This window comes from Balaenoptera musculus, chromosome 7 (assembly GCF_009873245.2).
Source record: "Balaenoptera musculus isolate JJ_BM4_2016_0621 chromosome 7, mBalMus1.pri.v3, whole genome shotgun sequence".
NCBI classification, from domain to species: domain Eukaryota; kingdom Metazoa; phylum Chordata; class Mammalia; order Artiodactyla; family Balaenopteridae; genus Balaenoptera; species Balaenoptera musculus.
Genome location: NC_045791.1, coordinates 24,954,322 through 24,972,958, shown reverse-complemented (window position 1 = coordinate 24,972,958; position 18,637 = coordinate 24,954,322). Strand labels below are relative to the sequence as shown.

The 18,637-nt window shown below is 37.8% G+C and overlaps 1 protein-coding gene across 1 annotated transcript in view; it reads left to right on the top strand.

Moving 5' to 3' along the window:
- Window positions 1-18,637, top strand: part of LRP1B (LDL receptor related protein 1B) — a 1,897,582-nt gene that overhangs the window by 1,189,667 nt on the left and 689,278 nt on the right. The gene's annotated exons all lie outside the window — the stretch shown is intronic.

Genomic DNA, 18,637 nt, shown 5'->3' with positions numbered 1-18,637 from the left:
TTTATTCTTTTTGTTGCAATGGTTAATGGGATTGTTTCCTTAATTTCTCTTTCTGATCTTTCATTGTTAGTGTATAGGAATGCAAGAGATTTCTGTGCATTAATTTTGTATCCTGAAACTTTACCAAATTCATTGATTAGCTCTAGTAGTTTTCTGGTGGCATCTTTAGGATTCTCTATGTATAGTATCATGTCATCTGCAAACAGTGACAGTTTTACTTCTTCTTTTCCAATTTGTATTCCTTTTATTTCTTTTTCTTCTCTGATTGCCATGGCTAGGACTTCCAAAACTCTGTTGAATAATAGTGGCAAGAGTGGACATCCTAATCTTGTTCCTGATCTTAGAGGAAATGCTTTCAGTTTTTCACCATTGAGAATGATGTTTGCTGTGGGTTTGTCATACATAGGCTTTATTATGTTGAGGGTAGGTTCTTTCTATGCCCACTTTCTGGAGAGTTTTTATCATAAATTGGTGTTGAATTTTGTCAAAAAATTGTCTGCATCTATTGAAATGATCATATGGTTTTTGTTCTTCAGTTTGTTAATATGGTGTATCCCATTGGTTGATTTGCATATATTGAAAAATTCTTGCATCCCTGGGATAAATCCCACTTGATCATGGTATATGATTCTTTTAATGTGTTGTTGGTTTCTGTTTGCTAGTATTTTGTTGAGGATTTTTGCATCTATGTTCATCAGTGATATTGGTCTATAATTTTCTTTTTCTGTAGTATCTCTGTCTGGTTTTGGTATCAAGGTGATGGTGGCCTTGTAGAATGAGTTTGGGAGTGTTCCTTCCTCTGAAATTTTTTGGAAGAGTTTGAGGAGGATGTGTTAGCTCTTCTCTAAATGTTTGATAGAATTCACCTGTGAAGCCATCTGGTCCTGGGCTTTTGTTTGTTGGAAGATTTTTAATCACAGTTTCAATTTTATTACTTGTGATTGGTCTGTTCATATTTCCTATTTCTTCCTGGTTCAGTCTTAGAAGGATATAACTTTCTAAGAATTTGTCCATCTCTTCCAGGTTGTCCATTTTATTGGTATAGGGTTGCTTGTAGTAGCCTCTTAGGATGCTTTGTATTTCTGCGGTGTCTGTTGTAACTTCTCCTTTTTCATTTCTAATTTTATTGATTTGAGTCCTCTTCCTCTTTTTCTTGTTGAGTCTCACTATAGGCTTATCAATTTTGTTTATCTTAAAGAACCAGCTTTAGTTTTATTGATCTTTGCTATTGTTTTCTTTGTTTCTGTTTCATTTATTTTTACTCTGATATTTATGATTTCTTTCCTTCTACTAACTTTGGGTTTTGTTTGTTCTTCTTTCTCTAGTTCCTTTAGGTGTTAGGTTAGATTGTTTATTTGAAATTTTTCTTGTTTCTTGAGGTAGGATTGCATTGCTATAAAATTCCCTCTTAAAACTGCTTTTGCTGCATCCCATAGGTTTTGGATCATCGTGTTTTCATTGTCATATGTCTCTAGGTATTTTTTCATTTCCTCTGTGATTTCTTCAGTGATCTCTTGGTTATTTAGTAACATATTGGTTTTTCCTCCTTGTGTTTGTGTTTTTTATGTGTTTTTTTTCCCCTGTAATTGATTTCTAATCTCATAGCATTGTGGTTAGAAAAGATACTTGATATGATTTTAATTTTCTTAAATTTACCCAGGCTTGATTTGTGACCCAAGATGTGATCTATCCTGAAGAATGTTCCATGTGCACTTGAGAAGAAAGTGTAATCTGCTGTTTTCAGGTGGAATTTCCTGTAAATATCAATTAAATCTCTCTGGTCTATTGTGGCATTTAAAGCTTGTGTTTCCCTATTAATTTTCTGTCTGGATGATCTGTCCATTGATGTAAGTGAGACGTTAGTGTCCCCCACTATTATTGTGTTACTGTCGATTTCCTCTTTTATAGCTGTTAGCAGTTGTCTTATGTATTGAGGTGCTCCTATGTTGGGTACATATATATTTATAATTGTTATACCTTCTTGGATTGATCCCTTGATCATTATGTAGTGTCCTTCCTTGTCTTTTGTAACATTCTTGATTTTAAAGTCTATTTTATCTGATACGACTATTGCTACTCCAGCTTTCTTTTGATTTCCATTTGCATGGAATATCTTTTTCCATCCCCTCACTTTCAGTCTGTATGTGTCCCTAGGTCTGAAGTGGGTCTCTTGTAGACAGCATATATATAGTCTTGTTTTTGTATCCATTCAGAGAGCCTGTCTTTTGGTTGGAGCATTTAATCCATTCACATTTAAGGTAATTATCGATGTGTATGTTCCTATTACCATTTTCTTAATTATTTTGGGTTTGTTTTTGTAGGTCCTTTTCTTCTCTTGTGTTTCCCATTTAGAGAAGTACCTTTAGCATTTGTTGTAGAGCTGGTTTGGTGGTGCTGAATTCTCTTAGCTTTTGCTTGTCTGTAAAGCTTTTGATTTCTCCATTGATTCTGAATGAGATCCTTGCTGGGTAGAGTAATCTTTGTTGTAGTTTCTTCCCTTTCATTAGTTTAAATATATCATGCCACTCCCTTCTGGCTTCTAGAGTTTCTGCTGAGAAATCAGCTGTTAACGTTATGGGAGTTCCCTTGTATATTATTTGTCATTTTTCCCTTGTTGCTTTCAGTACTTTTTCTTTGTCTGTAATTTTTGCCAATTTGATTACTATGTGTCTTGGCATGTTTCTCCTTGGGTTTATACTGCCTGGGACTCTCTGTGCTTCATGGACTTGGCTGTTTCGTTTCCCATGTTAGGGAAGTTTTTGACTGTAATCTCTTCAGATATTTTCTCAGGTCCTTTCTCTCTCTCTTCTCCTTCTGGGACCCCTATAATATGAATATTGTTGCGTTTAATGTTGCCCCAGAGGTCTCTTAGACTGTCTTCATTTCTTTTCATTCTTTTTTCTTTATTCTGTTCCATGGCAGTGAATTCTACCATTCTGTCCTCCAGGTTCTTCTGCCTCAGTTATTCTGCCTCAGTTATTCTGCTATTGATTACTTGTAGTGTATTTTTCATTTCAGTTATTGTATTGTTCATCTCTGTTTGTTTGTTCTTTAATTCTTCCAGGTGATTGTTCTTTAATTCTTCCAGGTCTTTGTTAAACATTTCTTGCATCTTCTCGATCTTTGCCTCCATTCTTTTTCCGAGGTCCTGGATCATCTTCACTATCATTATTCTGAATTCTTCTTCTGGAAGTTTACCTATCTCTACTTCATTTAGTTTTTTTCCTGTGGTTTTATCTTGTTCCTTCATCTGGTACATAGTCCTCTGCCTTTTCATTTTGTCTATCTTTCTGTGAATGTGGTTTTCGTTCTGCAGGCTGCAGATTTGTAGTTCTTATTGCTTCTGCTGTCTGCCCTCTGGTGGATGAGACTATTAAGAGGCTTGTGCAAGCTTCCTGATCGGAGGGACTGGTGCTGGTTAGAACTGGGTGTTGCTCTGGTAGGCAGAGCTCAGTAAAACTGTAATCCACTTGTCTGCTGATGATGGGGCTGGGTTCCCTCCCTGCTGGTTGTTTGGCCTGAGGCAATGCAGCACTGGAGCCTACCGGGCTCTTTGGTGGGGCTAATGGCGGACTCTGGGAGGGCTCATGACAAGGAGTACTTCCCAGAACTTCTGCTGCCAGTTCCTTGTCCCTGCAGTGAGCCACAGCCACCCCCAGCCTCTACAGGAGACCCTCTAACACTAGCAGATAGGTCTGATTCAGCCTCCCATGGGGTCACCGCTCCCTCCCCTGGATCCTGATGCGCACACTACTTTGTGCGTGCCCTCCGAGAGTGGAGTCTCCTCTTCCCCCAGTCCTGTCGAAATCCCTCAGTCAAATCCTGCCAGCCTTCAAAGTCTGATTCTCTAGGAATTCCTCCTCCAGTTGCCAGACCCCCAGGTTGGCAAACCTGACGTGGGGCTCAGAACCTTCACTCCAGTGGGTGGACCTCTGTGATAGAAGTGTTCTCCAGTTTGTGAGTCACCCACCCAACAGCCATGGGATTTGATTTTATGGTGATAAAATTTTTATGGTGATTTTATGACATCCCTCCTACCATCTCATTGTGCTTCTCCCTGTCCTTGGATGTGGGGCATCTTTTTTGGTGACTTCCAGTGTCCTCCTGTTGATGATTGTTCAGCAGTTAGTTGTGATTCTGGTGCTTTTGCAAGAGGTAGTGCCTACACATTTTTTTCCATTTCCCTCTATTCAACTTTTCTAATTGACCTAGACAGTAAATCTCAGAGATTTGAAATACGGTCTCTTTATTTATTATTAAATTTTTCATTATATCCAAGTATTAATACATGGTTTTGATAGTCCTGTTCAACTTCTTATCAAGATAATCTCCAGCAAGGACTACATATGGGTGTAAAAAGAGTTTGTTGGAATAAAAAGTAAAACACAAGAACCATGCCCTGGCAGTGTGTTGGGATGGGAAGGTGGGAAGGGTGGTGATATTAATAACCATCTGTAAGCTAGATGACATGCAGGCTGTCATCCAGATCCAGTGGGATGAGGACAAGTTGATTTAAAAGAGAGCCCCCAGGCTTGACTTCATTATTAGTTCACATCAGAGATTGTAGAGCCATCAGGCACACAGTTGCCCTGGGGAATTCTTCCCACATTACCTGGAGAAGAGCAGGACAGGTACCCCCACTAGCCCCAACACTGGTTCTAGCCAGGTAGCTCAAGAGCTGGTAGGTAGGTTTAAACAAGCATCCCTCCTAGGGATTTCTAGAAATCAAGGACAGCCTAACCACTTTAGGGAGTTGTTAAGGGTTCCCTCAGACAGAAACAGGCCAAGCATATGTCCACACCCTGTTGGTAAATGAAATGAAACGACTGATAGGCTACCAATCTGATTCTCAGTAGTTTCAGGACAGGTGAAGAATACCTGGGAATCTGCAGCCAACAGGTACAGGAACTGTTAGTACATAGTGAGTCTTTGAAAAGCTAAGAACCAATCAGGAACTGACACATGACAATTATGAGAAATGCAGGAAGCTTTGTGCACATGCAATGCATAGTGATTTTTTACTTTTCAAAGCTTTTTGCAACAAATGACAAGTTAAAGTATAAACTCCATTAAAACAATAAAAAGAAGGTTTCTCCCCCCAAGACTGGTCTCACAATTTAAATAATTCATTAAATTCGCAACACCATTATTAGCTATTTTCTCAGGAATACTTTAACATTTCTTATAAATCTGAATAAGAAAAATATAGTATAAATATAATTTTTGCAATCCTGATTTTTTTTTTTTCAACTTTAGGAGAAAAAAAATCCTTTCTGTCTCTGTACAGTTACTAGTCTACTAACTGCAAATATTTAGTCAAAGTGAATTCATTTAAATATTGGGATAAATTCCACCATCGGTTGCCACAGTTCCTCCAGGGTTCTGTGTTTATTTATTTATTAGATTCCCCTAAATTGTATGCTTAGTTTAAATAGCTTCAGGGCAAAAATACAATAAAATTGCATTAGTTAAAAATATAACCAGCATCAGAAATGTAAAAACATAACAGTCAAACAGCATGAGCATATACATATACACATAGTCATCATTTTAACACTCCACTGGGATGAGCCATGTTACAAAGATAGATGGTGTGCCAAGCCCTGAAGCTTAAGCATCTGGGGCTCTGGGGAACCACACACGCCTGAAACTCAGGTTAGAAGCGTCATCACAGGCTCCTTAGAGTGATTCAGCGTTCCATCCAGGGGAAAATCAACAACTATTAACAGAAGCTGATTTCATTTGGCAAGAAGGTTAAGAGAAAATAAAATTCCACCACTTTTTTGTGTTTTCTGGCAGAAGAGGATAGCATTGCTGAACATCAACATATACCCAAAGCTAACAGACATTGAGGAATAGGTTTGGAGTATTTTTAATTTATTGTGAGGAGGTAGGATGAGAAGTGGCAAGGGAAGGAATATGAAAATGTGTGTGTGTGTGGTGTGTGTGTGTGTGTGGTGTGTTTAATAGTCTACTTGACTTCAGTATAAACTTTGGGTGTTCAAGCAAATGAAATAGATACATATATATAACCCCTTGTAAATCTGTGGAATCTGAGAGATTTTTCTCTTTCTACATATTGTCTAAATGCTCCCTAAGAGAAAGATACAAACTACATATCTGAGCATAACCGAATCTAGCAGCAGGTCTTTCTGTGACTCCCAATTGCCTGTAGGGTGAAATCCAAACCATTTAGCATGGTATACAAGGCCATTCAAGCTCTAGGCTTTGCTCTCCTCTCTAGTTTTCTCTTTTCCCACTCCTTCCATCACACACAACACAGAATTTTACGAATGCTACTGACTTTGTTTGGAATATCTTTCGTCCCATTCTACCTTCCCCTCTGCCTGACTTTTAGTCATGGCTTGGAACTCTCTTCTTATCCTTTGTCATGAGAATTTCTCCTCTGAAATCCCCAAGTCCAGGTTAGATTTCCCCTCTGCATGTTCTCACCCTGTTCATTCCTACCAAAACACTAAGGATATTGCTTTGTAACTGCATACATCGCCTAGTTCCCTATGTGCAGACTATTTTATGATCTTTTCAAAGGCAGAAACTACCTTTCATTTTTCACCTAGACACCAGCAAAAGCCATTTATTTGGTCTCCCTATTTCCACTTTTTTTATACAGCAGCCAGTGAGAATTTTAATAATGTAGATTAAATTATATCATCATCACTCCTTTGTTTCAAAATCTCTAACAGAAAGATACTTGTTGAACTTATCTTACCATAGATGTTGATAAAGCCCACAAGATCCAGCCCCTGCCTACCTCTCAGATCTCATTTCTAACCCACCCCCATTCACTTTGTTCTCTGTCTATAAAAACAAAGTCTGTTTCCTGCTTTAGAATCCTTGCATTTGTTATTCCCTTTGCCTACTATGCTCCTAACCTGCTTGGCTGGCTCTTTCCCTTCATTTTGATCTCATCTCAAATATCACCTTCTCAGAGAGGCATCTCTGACCACGCTGTCAAGATGTTCTCTATACCCAACTCACTCCTTATGGTAGTCATCAAAGATGTTCACAGTATATTTCTATTTTTTCCTTTTTCTGGGCACATGATAAGATGGTACTTCCTGGAAACTTTGTGGTTGGGTGCGACCAACATGATGGGGCCCCACCCCATGCGACTAGCATTGGCCAATGAATTGTGAATCAGAAGTAATGTATGTTTTTTTCCTATATAGCACTACTCTGACCCATTTTCTTCATTGCATTTACTGCTTTCTGGATGAATCAAGTTTATGTTCTTATATAATTATTTATTAATGGGAGAGTGGTAAAGAAAGCAGGCTCTAAAATTTAATTGTATGGGCTCAAATATCATCCCTGCTCTTATCATATGTATAACCACAGACAAAGTTTCTGTTTCTGTGAAGTGGGATGCTCTCAATAAGCAGTTCTATTTATTTATATTTAATTAAAATCAAAAGGAGCAGATAGGTGATCCTTCTTTTCACTGGGTTTTAATCAAATCTTAGATACTTTGAAGTATAAGCAAAATTGAATACCATATAAACTACCATTTACATGCAAGGTATATGGAATGGGTGATAAAGAAAGGGAAGTGTGAAACTGGTCTCCACGTTCCTCTTAGAGTCTGCTGTAGGAGTCAAGGAAAGCTCAGAATCCCTTCCACAGGGGAAAAAAAGGCATGTCAGCACGAAGCATTGTGTATAGTTTCTGAGATTTTATGAATTCCTAAGGCTTACCCATGAATCTCTTAAATCTACAAACACCAGAATAAGAGACCCAATCCTAGATAAATATATACATATTTTTTTTAAGTAAAATGAGTCAAAGAAAATTACGACATTAACAGATGAAATGTACACAGGAAGGCAATATAGAGGAGAATTGTTTCACCATTTAGATTTGAATATTTATGATGATATATTGTATTTCCTTCTCCAGACTATATCCTCATTTTAAAGTTGCTGTAATCTGGTTGTTTATGGTACCGCTTAATAGGTAGTCCACAAAGGTTTGGACGTGGGTAGTTTAAGGCAAAAAAAAAAAAAAAAAAAAAGAAGGAAGGAAAAGCCTCAGAGAAATACCACATTTGTATTTAAATTTATAAGATAAATGTTTATTTAGAATAAGAAAACAAATGAGTGTATTCACTTATGAAGCACAAATAGATAAACAAAACAATACCAAGCAAAACGAAGAAAATGCAAATAGAATTTTAAAAATCTCAAACAGTAGCAGCATGCTCTCTGCCTTCATAGATTCTGCTTTGATCTGTGTGACCACAACTTATTTTCTTCTGTAAATAATATTGAGCTAAAAGACTACAAGTCTATATGTAAAGTTGCCATTTTGCTGGATCAGGAGAAGCATTCCCTTCTCCCAAAGCAACAATTTATATTTTGCAAGTCTCTTTTAGAATCAGGTTTTTCTTTCCAGATTTCTAAGTTTGCATAATCTTCTTGAGAATTTCCCATTAAATCACTGAGTTAATTGTTGAGGAACATACTCAAAAGAACTAGATCTTTGAAACCAAGTCCAAAATATGTTTAGAAGAGGCAGAGCATTGCACTCACAATAATTAGTGAAACATGGAATTCCTCCCATTACTACTGACATTTTTGAGGCAACATTGTCCTTAGAGAAATAAAAGATGAGGAGAGGAATGAATGTATGGAATAGAATTTGGCATATACTGTTTAATTTTATTTAGGCTAATAAAATGTTTCCAAATTAGGTCATTTTAAATGTAAAATGTGTTACTTCTTCTCAAGTTTTCCTTGCATATTACTATTTTGTTTAGTTATTTACTTAGCCCTCTGATCATTTCCAGAAGTAATCTAAGTTAATAACCTGGAAAGATTAAAGCTTATAAAGAGGAAGTACCCAAACAAAGGCAAAGTAAGGATGAGTAATATAAATAAATCTGAGGGTGAGATTGGTATAAACAAGTTCATATCATGAAAAATGATCCATACATTTGGCTCTAAATTCTTAAAAGCTATTGCAAAGAGAGAAACATGATGAGTTTCAGGATTATTCACAAATATCCATTAAAATAACTCATAAAGATGAAAAACTAATTTGTAAAGACAATGAAGTTAGTATTAATATTAAAGCAAGAGTGAAAAAAATTTTTCCTACAGTTTCTCAGAAGTAGATCAAAAACAAAAGAAAAGGGAGTTAACAGTTGGCCCACTGCCCACCTCCACCAAGGAAAAAAATCTGTTAGGGAAAAAATAAAATATAAAGGAATATCTCTGTCTCTCTGTTATAACAGGGAGTCATTAATAAAATCCAGTCCAGCTCCATACAAAGCAGGCAGTAGTTGTTACCTTATGAGGATGCTAACCCAAGAATCTTACTTTTCAAGGAACTGGAAAAGTGAGCTTTTTATAGGAAAGCTTTAGGTTTTTAAAAGGTCAATAGTATGTTTACTAAATTAAACATACTGAGGGACAGATTCAATATGGGAGCTGCCAACCTTCAACTCTTATTTTAAAGAATGTAGAAAAAATCAATAGACTATACCTTCTATTCTTTATTAAGTATTTGGAATCACTGGGTGAGAATAGCCTGAAATACAACTTTTGTATGTTATTGGTTGAGCTCATACAACAGGTTATAAAATTCAACTGAGCCAAAGTTTGTTTAGTTTTCTTTTCATGGAAAGTTAAGTACTAGGAAAAAGAACCAAAGGCCATTCACTGTTGTATGGAAGTTGCTTTCTTCATTATAGAATTACTTAGAGAACTGAAAAAGCCTTGGAACTCCATTTGATTTGTCTTCTTTTTTCTTCTTGAATACTGAAATCACATAGGATTTTCAGGTTACCTTTAAAAAGATCCCAAGTTTAAAGGCTTCACAGTATATTGTTTATGAAACCAGTCTCAACATTCTTTACCACTGTAGTAGTTAAGTTGTACTGCTAAATAGGGCACTCTGCATATACTCAATTAAATATGGTAGGAAGTGGCTATATCACATTCCATATATATCATCCAAATGTGCAGACACTCTACCATCTTTATTGATTGTGTCTACGCACCCAAGTATTTTGTTAAATCATGAAGACTCTATATATCCAAAGTCAGAATAATTTGGATGATTAGGAAAGTAGAAAAAGAAAGTCTCTGTTTTTGGAAGGGACTTCAATGCCAGCCTAAACTCGGCCCCTTCTCTTTAAATTGGGTGTAATTACTATGTGTTCTTAGGAGTAGCTACTTTTGGAAATTAGGTTTTCAGTGAATTGGAACGCCTATTTTCTACCAACAGAACTTTTTTACTCTTACTTCAGTGGGGATCCTTTTTATCTTTTTTTTAGTTAGGTGTTATTTCAGCATTACTACTTTAAGAATACTTGGGAAGTAGAAGCAAGTCTATTCTGTGCATCTTTAAAATAATGTATCAACTGACATATTATAGTTGTTGAAAGTCTTTAAATAAATAAACAAATCAGGAAATGAACTATTTATATCATAGAAAATAACAACAAAAAATGTTAGTGAAAATAATCATTTACACATATCCAATTTATTCCTCCCAACGACCCTGCAGGCTCTCTACTTCCCATGTGAACAAACAGAGATCTCAAAAGATTAAGTAGCTGCCTTGGTTATAGTAGTGTTATTATTAGCTTTGACCTTAATTTAGTCTAATCTTAACTCATAACCACATGATTCTGTTGACCTGAAGCAAACTGACTGACAGATATTTCTCCAGTGAAGATGAGGTTATTCAGGATCAGCAGAAAATCTCAATTTAGGGTCTGAAACACTGGTGAGCCATGTGCAAGTTCCTACATGGGAAGGGAAGGAGAACACTTTTATAGAAAGGAAAAGAAATTTGGGTGGGCTATAGTAAACAAAGAGTCCAAGGATTTTCATTGACAGAGTCCTTTCCTGGAAAGAAGAAGTGTCATTATTCTCCTGCTGGGCTTTGCTGTCATTGCAGGATATGAGAACTTTCCCTTCTGGTCTCTCACCTCTATTTAATTGAGGATTCTTTTTTTTTTTTAAATTTATTTTATTTATGGCTGTGTTGGGTCTTCGTTTCTGTGCGAGGGCTTTCTCCAGTTGTGGCAAGCGGGGGCCACTCTTCATCGCGGTGCGCGGGCCTCTCGCTATCGCGGCCTCTCTTGTTGTGGAGCACAGGCTCCAGACGCGCAGGCTCAGCAAGAGGATTCTTTTTATTAATTTTTTTTTACATTTTTATCTTTTGATTAAGATCTTTTGCCGAAAGCATCACTGATCAAGAGTCAGATTTTCTAGTTTCAGTGGCTTTTTGTCCCTCAGTGTCAGGAAAGACCATTTCCAGTAGTGTCTCAGGCTGGAAACCTAGTAAGGTCACATTTAAGTAACAGGGAGGGGCAGGAGGGGGAACTCTCAGGCACTTTTTATTTAAAGTCCATACGTTATCAAGATCATAGACCCTGGAGGTCATCTGAATCTTTATGTCAACATTGAAGGTTGGTGACAAACTTCCAACAGGCCTGGTACAGATAACTTGGGAAAGCTGTGTCTTCAGATGTTGACTGCCTCAATTTCTGAGAAGTATTTCCTTTCAGGTCACTGGATGATGTGCAGGTCCAGTCAGGGTTCGGCACCTTCTTTAGGTGTGTCACATGAATCAAGAGTCTATTCCTTGGAGTTTGGTGGCACAAGGATTGGTTAACAGTACTTAGTATGGTCTTTCCAGCAAGGTTGAGGAAAATTCTTCTGGTAGTGTCTTTTCCAATAGACGAAATCTCCAGGTTACAAGGTATTTGTCTCCCAAGGGCACACTGTGAAAAGATTGCTCTACCAAAGCTTGGTTATTTTTAATAGAAGCAGGCAGGCCTTTTCAATACTAGAGTATCTCTCCTTTTATAAGTTATGGATAAAAAAAGCAGGAGTCAAGTTCATTGGGCATCCTGGGACTATCTCAAAGGGTGAAAGGTTATGAATTCCCGAAAGGATGGATCTGAAATTTAAAAGGACCAATGGCAATGCTTTTGGCCAAGGTATTTGGAGGACCTCTACAAATTTTGCCAGTTGGTAATAATAAATGCCATTAGTGTGTTCAACTATACCTGAGGATTGAGGGTTGTAACCATAGTGAAAGTGTTGTAAAACCAGCCAAACATCACAGACTTGTCAAAGCACCTGGCCCTTAAAATGGATTCCCAGATTACTATAAAGTTTGAGAGGAGCTCCTCCAAGTAGGGGTAATCTTTCCCAAAAGGACTTTAGCCACAGAAAAGGCAATAGCCTGTCTGCAAGGGAAGGCTTCAGTCCAGTGGGAAAACATACAGACTGTGACTGAAACATATTTATATCAGTGAGATGGAGAAAGTTTTATGAAATCCGTCTGCCAGACTTTGAATGTCCATTTGGCAGTTTAAAATATCCAGAAGCAGTACAAACAGGCTTCCCTGGGTTGTACTTAACACAAGTAGGACAAGTGAGGTAGGCACTTTTTGCAGCCTTGTTAATGTTTCCCCAACAATATTGATTCATCATTTTGTCAATAGACCAATAATTTAGTGTATGTATTATGATGAGGAGTGGGGATTTTAGAGTCTCTGGTAGTACTGAGTTATTTGGTCCAAACCAGATCTCTCTCTTTTTTCCAAACAAACAGTTGTTAAATTTCCAATCTTGTTTTTCCTTTTCTGAGTCCCATTGTTAGGCTTCTGTAGCCAGTTTTTCTAAATTATCATTTGGGGAGATGTCCCTTTGGATAATGACAGAGGTTTGGCTGCTGTTGGTCCCTTTAAGGACAGCATTCCTTGCAGAAATATAAGCAAGGTGATTTCCCTTAGTTTCCAGAGAGTCAAGCTTAGCATGCATCAGAATCTTAATAATAGCTAAAATGGAAGGTAAAAGTATTGTGTTCAATAATTCCTGAACATAGAGACTATTTTTAATTTTATTTCCACTGCCGTAACTAGATAAGAAAGCAACTAAACTAAATAAGAAAGCAACATTCCACAACATTCCAAAATCATGAGCTACTCTGAAAGCATATCTCTATCAGTATAAACATTGGCAGTTTTGTCCTTGACTAAAGTACAAGCACGTGTAAGGGTGTGTAATTCAGCCTATTGGGCCAAAGTAGTCATAAGTAAAGATGCTGCCTTAACAACATCAAAAGGAGTTATAATAACATAACCAACACAATATTTGTCATTGTTACCTTTTAAACAAGAACCATCAGTGAACCATGAGAAGTCAACATTACCCAGTGGAATTTCCTGTAGATCATTACAAGGAGTCAGGAGGTTGTCTATCAACATTAAGCAGTCATGAAGGACATTGTTGGTGACAGAAGGGAGAAGAGTAGCCAGGTTAAAGTTATTATCATGTAAAAGAGTTACGTGAAGGACAGAAAACAAAGGGCCTTCATGGGATATGAGGCAGCTAGCTGAGAAGTGTTGAGTACCATGAGAATTCAGAATGACTTCTACTGCATGAGATACAAAAATGATTAAAGGACATTCCACAATTTTCTCAGTGGTCTTAACAAAAAGGGCAGTGGCTGCAGTGATTCTAATACATGTGCCACTGGGTCCAGCTGCTGGCTATAATACCCTGTGCATGGATGGTGGTCGCCAAGTTTTTGGGTGAGTACCCCAAAGTTATTTCCTTTTCTTGTCATCTATGAAAGAGTAAAAGGGAATCTGATAATAAGGAAGCCCAAAGGCAAGTGGGTTCATCAAACTCTCCTTTAGGGCCTTGAGGGCTATGTCAATCAGTTCTTCCCACAAAATTGGGTCAGGTGGTTGTTATTGTTGAGAAAAACATAAGAAATTTGGCTTTAAAAGAGAAATTTGGAATCCAATTTCAGCAATAACCAACTGGTCTGAGAAAAGTTCACAGTAGCCCTTAGTCTGGGGTTTTGGGAAACTTAGGACACCATGAAGTGTATCTGGATCTAGGTGTAGCCCTTGTTCTGATATTAGATGACTGAAATATTGAACCAGGGTTTGGGCAAACTGCAATTTTTCTTTGGCTACCTTAAGTCCTTTTTAAGGCCAAAAGCTTTATTAAGTGGACTCTGCCTTCCTGTGAAGAGGCTTAAGAAGGAAAGCAAAGAAGCAAATCATCCACATATTGCAGCAACGTAAAACCCTTAGAGAACTTTATATCATTCATACCAGCCTTCAAGATTTGCAAAAAATAAGAAAGACTCTCAGTATATCCCTGAGGCATTACTGTCCAGGTGAATTGTTTTTTTACTCTCAAGTAAACGCAGAAAGGTATTGGCTGTCTTCATCAACTGGAATACTAAAGAATGCACTGCCTAAATCAGTTACAGTGAAGAATTCATTTCTGGTGGGAATGGATGTTAGTAACATATGAGAGTTAAGAACAACAAGGTGTTGAAGGATGACAGTGTTGTTTACTGCTCAGAGTTCCTGAAAAAACCTCCACCTTTGGCCCTTTGCTTTTCTCACTGGTAAAATGGAGTGTTACAGGGGCTAGTACAGGGGATAATGAGGACTTGAGCCTGTATTCTTCTATTATGGGCTTTAAGGTTTTCCTTTAGGGTATTGATTAATTCTGGGAAGAGGTTTTGAGGATTCTGTTTAAATTTTGATGGGAGATGCACTGTGAATTTTGCAAACATCAGTTGGAGATTTTGCCAATAAGGAAAGTGGTAGCTGATTCAGTAGGGACAAATGATCCGTATTTTCAGAATCTGCTGTAGTACCATCAGAGATAGAACAAATAAAAGATGTTAGAGGGTCACTTAATTTACCTGGTTGGTTCTTTGATGATACTGTCAATTTCTAGAATTGTTTTCCCCTTTTCGGAGAAAGAATTTCTGGCATACTTCTCTAAGAAGTTTCCAGGCTAATAAATGGATAGGGGTAGAGGAACTAAGGAGAAAAGGATGTGTATCTCTCAAAAGGCCTAAACAAAAGGAAATACGTTCAGACATAGGAACCTCTTGAGGTTCATTAGAAATCCCCACTCTTTGAATTGTTTTAGTACTCCAAGGCAGGGGCTATTTTATGGTAGTGGGGTTGAGCACTCAAGAGTGTGGTATCAATTAGGACTGGAAGAGATTCATCCTCTAGTTGGAGAAATGTTTCTCCAAGCTGATTAAGAGGGAGGATTGGGAAGAGCCCCTCTAGTTCCTCAGAGCCCACCACTGAGAATTGGAGGGCATTGGAAAGGCTGGTTAGCGCTTAAGTTTGTAACAATCTCTTTTCTAATGCCCTGGTTCTTTGCAATAATAGCAAAAACTACGAGGGTTTTGGGTTTGTTTAGAAGCCTTCATTTGTTGGAGTTGAAGATTAAGAATTTTGATGGTCTTCCTTTGAGGTGATTCATATAGAGTACAAGAAATCTGGTTTGTCAGATTAACTAAATCTGAAGTGGACATAGTTTCCCATTTCATGCTGGTCCTTTTTACTAAAAGGGAAGGATGTCAGTTCAGCCCATTAATAAACAAAGAGTTAAAAACTCCTTGAGTTAATCAACACCTGAAGGAAGACCAGAATTTTTAAAGACAATCAAAAGTCAACTGTATTTTTTTTTTTTTTTTTGGCTGTGTTGGGTCTTCGTTTCTGTGTGAGGGCTTTCTCTAGTTGCGGCAAGTGGGGGCCACTCTTCATCACGGTGTGCGGGCCTCTCACTATTGCGGCCTCTCTTGTTGTGGAGCACAGGCTCCAGACACGCAGGCTCAGTAGTTGTGGCTCATGGGCCTAGTTGCTCCGCGGCATGTGGGATCTTCCCAGACCAGGGCTCGAACCCGTGTCCCCTGCATTGGCAGGCAGATTCTCAACCACTGCGCCACCAGGGAAGCCCGACAACTGTAATTTTTATGAACAGATTTGCAGATTTTTGTGTGCAAGCCTGAATTTTGTTTCAGTCAACAGGCTTTGGAAAAGCCTTAGTAATTGCTCAGTAAAGTTGCCTAGCAATTTTCTGAGCCTGACACATAATAAGATAGCAGGCTGTTCTCCTGGTTGTAATTCTGGGCATCTTTCAAGATTTTCTCAATTAACAATTTTCACCTAGTGCTGGGCCTGATCTTCACTGATGAGCATATGAACTAGCTAGTATAAGTTAGAGAAACCAGGTTGGTGAGTTTGAGTGATTATATTAAATTCCTCAGCAAAACTATGAGGATCTTTGGTTACTTTGGGAAAATCTTTGCTTACGGCTCACAGTTCAGCTTTAGTTCAGGGAGTATAAGGTATTAAAGATTTAGCCTCTGGACCTTCAGAAGGCTTAATTTTAAAGAAACATGTTCTGACAGGTTCAGAGGAAAAGGGAAGTTTGGCCAGAGAATGAGTATGGGGGGATTGAGGGTACAGTGGAGGCATAGGCAGCATAGAAAGGAAGGAGGGAGATGGCACCAGAGGTGGAGCCTGAGACAAAGACGCCAAGGAAGGAGAGCCTGAGGCTTTGAGAGCCACTTTATCTTTCTTTCATCATTTCTTTTCCTCAGTTAATCTTAAAATCTTATTTTGCGGAGAGGCAATTTTAGAGTCCTGACTATATTGGGAAGCCTCAAAATACCAATTGAAATAAGCATTCCACTCAGTTCTGGAAATTTTTGAGCTATTGTAGCCCAATTTGGTTTTAAGGAAATTAAGTTTGGGGATTTCTGAAATTCCCCGTAACAGCCATTGATATTCTAAATTGCCTTTGGTCAGGTTGGTCCATTTAGTTAGCAGTGCCCATGAGGAAGGACTGTGGCTTTTAAACATAAAATTGACCAGAGTCCCTATAACGGAGGAGGCCTTCAAAATACTTAGATAACTGGAGTCTCATTTCCTAGTGGTTTCTCCTCTAGAGTAAAGAACAATTTTCAAACAGCTTAAACAGCTTACAGCACAACTGGTTCGATTCAGACAGCTTGTAAGACAATCCCAGCCAATTCAAAGGAAACAGCTTAAAGGAGCCAGGCCAAAGGTGTTTTCAGCCAGTTTCCAGAGAATTGTCCTTTCAAAAGAATAAGCCAAAGGCTGAAAAACCTGGCACTGTTGCAGAGAACCCCTGTTTTCAGAGGAATGGGTCAAAGATTAGCTAGCTTCAGGTGAAGCAGTTCCTGTTCCGAAGGGAATACGCAAAGCTAACAGTTTCAGTGAAAGAGTCTGATATCAAAATCAGACCCAAGTGCCAAACAAGTACTCATATGCAGAACAAGGCCTTAACCAGAAAGACAAAAGCTTTAAGTAGATTCTGAATAAAGCCTGGAGAGCTTCAGATGGAAAGAGGGTGTGAGTTTGGATCTAAGAGAAAGACTTGCCTTTAAACTCCAGGGTCAGCAGGAAAAGCAGTAAGCAACAATAGACTCAGCTGTGGGTACTGCACCTGTATATTCACTAGCCCCGGAGCCATCGGGAGTCTTCTCTGATCCCCCTATGGGCCACCAAAATGTTGACCTAAAACAAATTGAGAGCCAGATATTTCTCCAGCAAAGACTGGTATATTGGGGATTGGCAAAGAATTGAAATTTGGAGTCTGCACCATGGTGAGCTATGTGCAAGTTCCCTCACAGCAAGGAAAAAGGAATGCTTTTATAGAGAGTAAAAAAGAAGATGGGAGGGCTCTAGTAAACAACGAGTCCATGGATTTTCTTAGGCTGAGTCCTTGCCAGGAAAGAAGAGTCTTTCTTCTTCCTGTTGGGCTCTGCTACAGCTGCAGGGTGTAAGAGATCTTCCCTTCTGGTCTCCCAACTCTACTTAACTGAGGTTTCTGTTTACTGATATTTTTACAATTCCTACCAAATCAGCTCATTAAGTAATGAGAAACTCACCTGGACTTGCTTCAATTTTATAATGATGTAGGATAATTGCTTTTATAGATATAATGTAAATTAATTGTTGGCTATAGCTACCTGAGATGCACAATAAATTTGTTACCTTAAAACTTTGGTCTAGAAAAATGTGTACTAAAATATTTACTTTACAACAGTATTTGGAGATTCTGGTTATTATATCTCATAATATTAGATATTAATACAAATTTAATGTACTGCCAACTACAGTCATATTTTTCAACTGTTATACTGTAAAAACATCTGTATGTCCAACATTTATTTTTCCTTATTCTTGTTTATGCTTACCTACAAAATTTAGCCTATATTTTTAGTCATCAGGTTTTGAGTGATAATGTTATCTGGGCACTATGTGAATTATTAATTGATATATTGACTTTGACTGCATAGTGCCTCATAAAATCCTTCCGTGTCTGTTCTGATTCTAAACTTGAAATCTTTTGTCCTGAATAATTTTTTTAATTATCCGAGGGTTTTGTTTTTCAACATTTTGGACATTATTCTTCAAAGATATTGTTAGTCAGAATGTACTTCTTATTTTCTTTTTGGTTGTTTACCTGTTACCAGTGTGAAAGAAATTATCTAAAAAGATGTCATAAGATCAACGAAAGTCTAAACATTTGGAGTAGAATGTGAAATCTCTTTTATGTGCTATAGAGAAAATACCTTCAACAATCGCACTAAGATACTAATTAAAATCACAACAGAATATCCACATACTATCTTACTGCTCTCTTTTTTTTCCTAATGTTCATCACTTTTAGGAATTCTGTGGGAGGCAAGAACTATTTTCTCTAATTATTAAAGTTTCTAAAACAAATTTGAAAATGCTAGAGAGTATTGCAGCTATTAAACAATAAAGTAAAAATATATTCTCTCTAGGATC